At 39.0% G+C, this 10575-nt stretch overlaps 1 pseudogene; it reads left to right on the top strand.

Moving 5' to 3' along the window:
* The first annotated feature begins 8431 nt into the window (after positions 1–8431).
* Positions 8432–10138, top strand: LOC140574529 (uncharacterized; annotated as a pseudogene).
* Positions 10139–10575: the final 437 nt, after the last annotated feature.

The following is a 10575-nucleotide window of genomic DNA, read 5'->3' as shown; positions in this document are numbered from 1 at the left end:
GGTTCTATCCATTGCCAATTGCAGTTATTAGAAGTGTGGACACAAATATGTTTGAAAATTACTGGAATAGTGTTCCTTCAGGCCACTGGCCACCATCCCTGCTCATGGAGATCTACCTTCCGACAGAATTCTGCTCAAGCTTAACTGGATCAGATCCCCAACCCTATTTGGAAACTTCTCAGAAAAGTAGATGTCCTGGAACAGGGTTGTGACCACTGGCTTTTCACCTATGAAAACCACAAAAACTGTTCACTTACACTCATCCTTTGTACTGTCAAGATGGTCCTTCCACTTTTTGAACTCTGAGCGAAGTTGAACAAACAAGCTGCCTTGATTGCCTTCACCAGATGCCACACAGGTAATCTGGTCATTGAACTGTATCAAGCACTGCGAAAACAATGAAAGACAGAAAGATGTTTAAACCATGTTCAAGTTGCTGGCTTTGTGAGTTTGAGAAAGTGGTCACTCACATTTATAAAGAACGCCCTAATGTTCTCGGAGTCTAGCGGAGGGCCAGTCTTATACCGACTCAACTCTTTTCTCGATTCCTGCAGCTGCTTCTTTATCACGTCTGAGAGCGTAGGAAGTGATACATGAAAGAGATTTGAGATCGCTTACATTTGTGTTCATTTTTTTCATTTTTTTTAAACTATGAATTAATGTACTTGGTACATATATATTGATAATGCCTTTTACTGACTTTTATAATTATCAAATAGTATCAAATACATCAAAAACAATATGACATGTGAAAAATATTCAAACAACCGTGAACACAGACAGATTCAAGTGGGACGTAATAATTTGCCTCAGCTCACCTAAAAGAATAGCAGAACTGGAACCTGAGTATCTTTTGCTTCATTTCACTTAAAAATAAAAGTACATTTTGGTTGATTGGATAATTGGAAATTTAAACGAATAAAGATTCATAACTGATCCACAATCTGATTTAACTTGGCATACGATTGGAGTACCCACCCCAGCAAGCCTAGTCTGCAGCCTTAAATAGCTAAAAGGCCTGCCTTCCATTGTGGGATTACCAGGCTAAATTGACTATTAGCATCTAGCCAGCTAACACTTAGATTTTTTATAGTTTTATTTATGGATAAGGATCAGGTTCATATGTGGGGAAATTCATAGTGAAAGTTGTAGTTTGGCAATCAGCTGAAAGTAGGGTGACCATAGTTTGATTTTGTTTTGTTTTTTTATGAGGATGCTGAGCACACAGGCTGTAATATCCTCAATAGCACACATGGCCAAATAATCTCCTTTCATTTTTTATTTTTTTATAACAATATAAAAAAATAGAATAAAGTCAGCAACCTAAAAAGACTATTTTATTAGACACTTTTCAGTGTTCCTGGTCTGAAAGAGGCTACAACAGGCTATAACTAACAATGTAACTCAAAAATCAGATTATTGATTTGCACATTTCAGAATATTTGGTCCGCTTGGTTTAATGACTTATTTGTGTATTTTGTCACTGCCTTGCAAAAACCTTATATTTTAACAATTATTTTTTTTGTATTTTTACAATAAATAAAATACTTTTATTTTTTATTTTTTTTAACTTTTTGATATCATTTGAATCCTAAAGTTGTTCTTTATATTGTGGTAGAAGTTCATGGTGAATGGACCAATAGCAGAAAAGCTCCCTCCATCTTCCTCAATCCTTATTACCTTATTAAAGTTGGTTAAAGAAGGCTGAATCAGGTTCATGCAGTCTGATGTGTTCAACCAGATCCTGAGTCAATTTAGTCTTGCACAAACTGTTCCTTTCAAATCTTTTCTATAAGCAGTTCTCTCAGAAAGTTCTTTTTCTCAGCTTGACTTTATGTTGACTGACATTTCTTACATTGCACTGCTGTCCCGTAATTGAATAAGTTGAGGATAGCAAGCATATAAATATATATATATATATATACTTATTCAATTATGGGACAGCAGTGCAATGCTTTAGATTATGCAGATATGGCTCAGCAGCTTCAGGTATGGAATGATTGTTGGTGCCAGATGGGCTTGTTTAAGTATTTATATGACTGCTGATCTTTGGGCACTCTAGAGTTACTCTCTAGAGTTTCCTCAGAATAAAGCAATAAGGAAAATGAAATAAGAAAACATCCAGTGAGCAGCAGTTCCTGCACATGAAATTGGCTTGTTGCAAAGAGAGCTCAGAAAAGATTGAACCCTGAAACAGAAACAGCCTAAGACCAAGTAAGCTTCCATTTCTGTCAGCCAAGAAAAGAAAGCTGAGGCTGTGGGCACAGGCTCACCAAAACTGGACAATTAAAGCCTGAAAAATTCAGCTTGGTTTAATTCACCAGGAGTTCTGCTGAGTCGAACAGATGTGGAGGCCAGAATTTGGCACAAGCAGCATGAATTCATGCACCTAATCTGCCTTTAGTCAACAGTTAGCATAAACGAATCTGAGCATTGTTGCTGACCGTGTGCTTTCCTTCATAGCTAAGGTTTACCCATTTTCTACTTACTCTTTTCTAACATTGACCAGAATCTCAAAGAAATGTTTCCATCATCTTGTGGAATTTGTGATTCGAGTGTAAAGGGACCTCTTACTCAGTATTAGTACAATAATAATAATAATAATAATAATAATAAGTACCTAATAAAGTGCTCAATGAGTTTGTCTATGTGTCTATTTGAGTAAAGCTTAATTGAATGTGCTGCACAAAATGAAAACTAAGCAGGTGACTTAATTTTGACTAATCTTTTCACATGCATGACCTCAGTGCTAAAACACTCAAATACATACAACCTCAGAAATACAGACTCACTGACATCAGGTTCTGATATGATTGGCCTAAATATTATGAATGTATTATGAAGTCTAATCTGATTGGATGAGCCAGGCGTGTTGCTTTTCTACAATGTTGAACAGGAGAGGAATACTAAATGTATTTCTTATGGAATTCCTTCAGTGAAATCCTGAAGTCCCTTATTGATTTGATGAAAATGTAGCTAATTTTAGTTGTACTGTAATTATTCTGATACCTGGAGGGTTTGAAGCTGGTTTGTGCTCTTAGGTGTGTTTGTGTGTTGTTTTTGTAGGTACACTTTTTCTATTTATTTATTTTGTGCAACCTGGTGAAGCCAAAGACAAATTTCCAGAGACATTTATCTTCTTTTTTATTCTAATCTTCTTTATATTACAAAATCTCTGGTTGTTGTGACTGACACAGTCTGTTATTTTAATTACAATCTTGGTGCTGTTCAGGTATTTGTTGTGAATAAAAAAAACCAGCTTTGATACATCAGAAGTCTTAAAAGTCGTCTATAATAGCATTTATTACATAGCATGTATTTCTGTCTGTCTTCAGCTTGGTCTTTAATAACTGTGCAAGCAAAAAGGTTAATACCTTCAAACCATTGTAGAGAGAAATATTCTACCATAACTTTGTATTATTTTGGGGCTGGTTTGCAATCCACATGACATGCTACTCTTAAATAGGCATACTCTGCTAAACTGCTGTAATACGTCTTTATGAAATATTTTCAATAGCTTTTAAATCATTAATCAGAATGCTCCAAAATAAGTTATATTTAATCAAGTGCATTCTACACAACATACTACCCCTCTTATATAGCTAGCCTTAACAGCTCTAGCTAAAGTGTGAAATCATTTTAATAGCTTTTGAATGGATGACCATATCATCCCAAAATGCAGATTTTACCAAAATATTGAACTTTTAGTGGACATTCTGGGCAACTCATAACACACAGCATGTTATCTGATTTGATCAAATAATGGAAATGCAATATGAATACATTATTGAGATGAAGTAAATGTAAGAAACGTAACAATTGTCCAAACACACAAATTAATAATAAATTCAATACAAACAATGAGTAGCTACATAAATAATACATTTACTATAAAATAATTATATTCACCTGTTAATGTTGAAGCTTCATTGCAATATTAATAAACAATGACATCTTATTCATTCAGCTACAGTTAACAACTGGATCATTTACAATATGGAAATGTTATTATATTGAATATGCATACTGAATATGCTGTGTACAGCTTATACTACATCACCTGACATGTCACACAACGGTTAAAATAGATAGATGGAAAGGAAGGAGGTTTGGATGGATTGAAGTTTAGGTATCTATCTGTTAATCTATGGTGAATCTATTAGTCTACGGTGGATGGAAAGAAGGGGGATGGAGGATTATATAGGTAGTAACATTAAATTTAAAAGGATACATAAAGAGACAGACAGATAGATAGATAGATAGATAGATAGATATAAAGCAGGATATATAGATAAGAGGAATGAGGTTTAGATGGATGGAAGATTAGATATCTATCTATCAAACTATAGTGAATGGAAGTATCTGTCTATGTGTCTATATGTCTGTCTATTAGTCTACGGTGGATGGAAGGAAGGAGGATGGATGATTATATAGGTAGTATCATTGAATTTAACAAGATACATTAATAGAGATATATTAATAGATAGATAGATAGATAGATAGAAAGACAAACAAACCGATCATAAGATTAATCAATGGATAGTGTTTTAAATATCTATGTATTTATCTATCTGTATTTATTATTTCTGTATCTATGTATTTATCTATCCCATCTATATTTTTCCTTGCTGTCATTCCATTCCGTTCCACCTCTATCACTCTTTTTGCCTGCCTTTCCATGTCTTTCCATCATTTTGTTCAACTGCCTGCCTATTCCGCATACCTGTCATTTTAACTGTCTGTCTTTCTGGCTGCTTGTATTATCTATCTGACTAAATGTCTTTCTACCTGTCTTTCTTTCCTGTCTGCCTGTCTCTTTCCCTCTGCCTGTCTTTCTTTCCAACTGTGTGTCTTTCTGCCTGCCTGTCCTTTAAACTCTCTTTCCAACTGTCTCTTGTCATCTGTTGTGCCATCTCTCTTTCTTTCTGCCTGTCTGTCCGTGTTTCTGCCTGCCTGTCTATGCATCTGTCTGTCTTTTAAACTCTCTCCTTCCAGCTGTCCTTGTCTTTTCCACTTTTGTCTTCTTTCTCTCTGTCTGCCTGTATTGTGTTTCCATCTAAATATCTGTAGTTAAACCAGTCTGCCAGCCTGTCTGTCTTTCTGCCTGACTTTTCATAGCTCTCATTCCAACTGCATGTCTTTCCATTTGTTTTTTCAACTGTCTGCCAGCCTGTCATTTCAACTACCTGTCTGTCTATCTGTCAGTCTTTTGGCCTGACTTTCCATGTCTTTCCATCATTTGTTCAAACTGCCTGTCATTCATTTTCTACCTGTCTTTCTTTTTTTCTCCCTCTCTTTACATCTGCCTGTCTTTCTTTCTGCCTGTCTTTACATCGGTCTTTCTTTCTGCCTGTCTTTACATCTGTCTTTCTGCCTGCCTGTCTTTACATCTGTCTTTCTGCCTGCCTGCCTGTCAAATCAACTGTCATTCCACTTCTCTTTCTTTGTGTCTGTCTGTCTGTCTTTCCAACTACATGTTTTTCCATCTATCCATTGTTCTTTATGTCTCTCTTTCCAGCTGTCTGTCTTTCCACCTGTCTCTCTGCCTGGTGGTCTGTCTTCCCATCTCTCTGTCTTTTTGCTTGCCTGTCTGTCTATCTGTCTTTCTGCCTGCCTTTCCAACTGCATGTGTTTCCATTTGTTATTTTGTCTGCCTATCCATTTTACTGTCTTTCTGTCTGAAAGAGATCTGAGATCTGCCTTCATCTCTACACTTTATTGCAACATCATAATGAAGCTTTTGTGTGTTTTCTGCTTTTGTCTTACAGTGTATGATGAGGTTGATGACATCCATCCTGTGATGGTGAACATTTGTCACCGCTTCAGCTGAAACAGTGCTGGGAGTTTTCCTCTAAAGGACTCCTATGTGATCTTCAAGAGATGCTCAGCAAAAGTGTAAGCACCCCACTTCCATTTCCACCAGCAGACCTACAGAAGACTCTTAAATTCAGTGATGCTCTCAGAGGTGTACAGGTTCAAGGGGAGGTGCTTCAGTGTGTGTCTAATATTACACTAAATTATGTAAGCACTCCCTTGATGATGTTGGTGTAACGGGCCGTCTGCATCCTGAAGTGATTCCATTGTTTTGGTCACGTACTTACTAAACATGGACACTGTGTGGGTTCTGTGTGGTAAAATGTAGCTTCTGGTTTCTGGTGGGTGTTTTTCTTTTTAATAAGGCTGATATTCTTTTATATAAGTGGAACCTACATTATGTACATTTTGCCGTGTCAGGATGAAATATGATTTTTTTAGCTGGTATAATAAAACCTTTTTACTTAATTTCATTGTTTTATTTGCTGTTAATGTCATATTGTAATGGTATGGGGTGCAGTTTCTTTTAATTTCATCTTCATAAACATTGTTAATGTCTTTCTGTTTCTGTTGCTCTTTCAATTAATGCTAAAGTTCAATATGTTTACTATTTACTTTCTATAAATAAACAGTATAGAAAGACATTTTGATCATGAGTGGATATTTCTGGTACTCTTTAGTCACTATAGGGTCCAAAATGGCTCATCACTGAGGTGGTACATCTAAAAGCACATGCTCGTGCCTTTTGCAGAGGAGACACCGTTGTACCATAGTTTAAAGGTGCATTTTAGCCTCTTGGGGAACTTAATAGAACCTTAACTTGTACAAAAAGTACTTGTGCTGAAAGGTTCTCTGTGGTATCTCAATAGGGTACAATAATGTGCACTATATAAGGGAGAAGCCCTAAACTGACTGCACAATAGAAACACCTATATCTGTATGCTGTTCATCGACTTTTCCTCCGCCTTCAAAACAGTCATCCCCACCAGACCTGGAAATCAACACCTGCATTTGTAATTCGTTTTTGGGACATCCTAATAAAAAGACCCCATTATGTGCGGTTGTGTAGTTCTGTGTCCTGCAGACTCTCTGTGTGACAGTGGAATATGGCAGCTCCACTGTGGCAGACTGAGGCTCTGCAATAGGTGGTGAGAAATGCTCAGGACATCATATCTGCATATAAGTTCCCCTTCCATGAGAGATGTTCCTCACCAGCACTGTGTGTGGAAGGAGATTGCAGGGACACCTTTCACTCCAGCCACACACTGTATAACCACCTACCATCCAGGAGGAGATGAAGAAACCAGTGAGATGAGACTGTCAGTGTTTGTGTTGTAATATTTCACATTAAAATATTCAAATCTAGGACTGCCTACTTAATCTGCCTCGGCACTTGTAAAGCCATCACTAGACAATATGACAGGAACGACATTCTCTCATTTCTTGAAAAAGTTGTCAGTAGTTTAGTGTTCTGATGGATTTTAGTTCAGTTCAATGTGAAGGAAAGGACACTCTCCCTCTCTATGGAGTTCACTCTTATAAAGCAAAAACACACAACAGCTTCTGTACTCGACAATCTAATACAATGTCTTTAATATTCAGCCTCCAATCACTCACTATTAAGGGCACAGAAGCCGTTCACTCAAATAGAAGAGTGCACTTCTATATAGTGAGAAGGAATCCCTTTGGAATTGACCTCATGGATGGAGCTTGGATGTCACCATGTGGTCAAACTGATAAACTGCAAGAGTTATAAATAGATGCACATATTGACAAAATCTGAATAAATGGAAAACATTAAACTTTACTAACAAAAATAGCAGAATCTTCTGCAATTTAACAAAAAGACTTTAGTTATGCTGATATATCTCTGCCAAATACATCAAATACTGTCAATAATGCATTTAAAAATTAAGAACTGCTAGAAAATATGTAATTTCTTTTGTAATGTAAATTATGTAATGTAATTTCTTCTTACTTTTCTAATATTTAAATCAAGCATAAATGACCCATCCCCACATTCCCCAATACACACATAAAGGTATTACAGTCCATCTGTGCAACATGTTGGGTGCAGATTCCTACCAGAGCCCCACCAGTTACAGCAGACATATGACTCCCATCATAAAGCTATGAACTCTGCAAGTGTTTCCGGTTCTGGTGGACAGGTCGTACGCTCGCTCACCTGCTGTTTGATTGTTTGCTCTCTTATTACTTGAAAAAATTACTTGTTACTCCTCAGCCTCAGTTGATATTCCTTCATCTTCGCTTTTGCTTATTTCTCTTAGCTAGTTGATTTTGTAATCTTTGTGCCAACTGCGACCTCTTGCTTCACGTTCCTTCGTCTCACCATCCATCGATTGTGTTTCTGTGTGTTTGTTTACCTCGAGGAACATGGTGACCGTGGAGGAACGTGCTCTTCGAACGCTCAGCTAGGAGCTTGCCCTGCTGGACCGGCAGATCCAGTGGCTGTTGGAGTAGCGGGCTCTACCAACAGAAGACGAGGCTGGGGGCCGTTGGCACCGTGGTTCTCCACGTTGGAACAAACGTCGTCTCGGCAGCGAGGTTCTGAAGTAGCACTTCCGCAAGCTTCTGGTATCACACCGTCCGGAAGAAGATGGACGCCCGCGTACGGTTGAAGGAGCGAGCCGTTCAGCCGTCTCTCCACTGCTGGCTTCGGGATTGGTGCGTCAGCGTTGGAGCAGACTTCTTAGACATCTGGGAGAGGTTTCGGGAGCATCCAGCCCTCTACCGTAGAGATGGGCTTCGTCTGAGCCGCCTGGGGTCTTTTACAACCTGATTAGACTCAACATTAGCGCTTCGTGATGTTCGAGTACTAGCAACTCCCGCATTAAGTTTGGGCTGTTAAACGTACAGTCTCTAGCACGTAAAGCTGTCATTGTCAATGAAATGATTACTGTAAACCCCCTCAGTTCACTGTCTTTGTGAAACGTGGGTTAAACCTAATAAATTATTGCTATGAATGAATCGACTCCACCAGGCTTTAACTACTGCAGTTTTCCACTAAGGTCTGGTCGTGGCGGCGGCGTAGCCTCAATCTATGATTCAGTTCTAGGTATAATCCTAAACTCAGGTTATGAAGCTAAATCATTCAAGTGCTTAGCCTTAAAGTGGCAGGCTTTTTTCCGGCTTCTAGAAAGCAGCACTCTTTTCTGCTTATTACAGTCCATCATCCTCCTGGACCTTATACAGATTTTCTTGAAATGCAATTTTTGTGAAATTGCTGACTTTTCAGAAGTAGCTGTCTCTACTGATAAGGCTTTGATTGTTGGAGATTTCAATATTCACTTTGAAAAGACTCAGGACCCCCTTAGAACTGGGTTTAAATCAATCTTAGATGCTTTGGGATTTATTCAAAATGTTATAGGTCCAACTCATAGATATAGGTCCAACCATACACTAGACCTAGTTCTGACCCTGCGTATTGAAACAGAACATTTAGTAAGCATTTCTCAGCCTGACTCCATTTCTGACCTTTACCTAATCCCCTGACCCTAATGCTTGCCGCTAACCCTTGTGGGAAATCCTGACTCCTGATCCGGACCTTGGAGGAATCACTGTCTCCGTGTTTAGCTTGTTTTTTTGCTTTCTACCACTTTCTAGCGCTTATTTAGCGGCATAGCTGGAAAGCTAAGGCAATTGCTAGCGCTAAGGCCGAAGCTAGCCGACTGGAACACCACTCCCTCCCCCTGATTCGCGTGTCAAACAAGTTTGCCCCTCTCAGTGAAACACCCGCTGAGAAGCCTGTTCAAAGAACTCTGGTAATAAGAGACTCTATTGTTCGACACGTGAAAATAGCTCGTCCTTTAGAGGCTCCAGCTGTAACCATTAGCTGTTTACCGGGAGCCAGAGCACCGGACATTAGCGGCAACCTTAAGTGGTTAGCAAACAGGAGATATTTAAGGATAGTTATTCATGTAGGGGCCAATGATATTTGTCTGCGGCAGTCTGAAGTTATGAAGGATAATATTAAAGAGGTGGTTAAACTGGACCAGATGATGTCCGATGCCGTAATTTGCTCTGGCCCCATCCCAATGAGTCTTACAGCCGACTGAGCTGAGTCTTACAGCCGACTCACAGCGCTGAACCGCTGGATGTCCAAGTGGTGTTCAGACAATCATGTGGGCTTCATAGATAATTGGTTACAGTTTGAGGGCAAGCCTGGTTTTTTAGGTAGGGATGGTGTCCACCCCACGCGGGAGGGTGCTGCCCTACTTTCGTGCAGCATAGCCCATAGTCTGCTAGTTAGTCGGCAGAGGAGTGTAAAAGGCTGCTGACAATCCAGAGTCGAGACCAGGCCGCAGACAGACCGGCTAAACCGACCGTCTGCGCGCTGCTTTGAGGCGTCACCTGAGTTTTACCGTATTGAGACTGTGCCCCGAATTAAACCCAAACATAGAACATCTAGATAAGCTCGTTTTAATAATTTAATCAGTGTTAAATCAAACGATCTCGCAATCAAGTGATAACAGCAGCACCTCAGACCTCGGTCTAGAGCTCGGTCTACTTAATATTAGATCACTAACCTCGAAAGCAGTGATCGTAAATGAAATCATATGTGATCAGAAACTGGACCTTTTCTGCCTAACTGAAACCTGGATTAGACCTGATCAATATATAGCACTAAATGAAGCCTCTCCCGCAGGTTATAAATATGTACATAGCCCTAGATTATCAGGCAGAGGAGGTGGAGTATGCATAATCTACCAGAATACACTAGATATTACTCAAAAACACTAT

This window comes from Salminus brasiliensis, chromosome 12 (assembly GCF_030463535.1).
Source record: "Salminus brasiliensis chromosome 12, fSalBra1.hap2, whole genome shotgun sequence".
In the NCBI taxonomy this organism is placed as follows: domain Eukaryota; kingdom Metazoa; phylum Chordata; class Actinopteri; order Characiformes; family Bryconidae; genus Salminus; species Salminus brasiliensis.
Note: the sequence above shows the minus strand (reverse complement) of the source record. Positions and strands in the feature narration are given on the sequence as shown.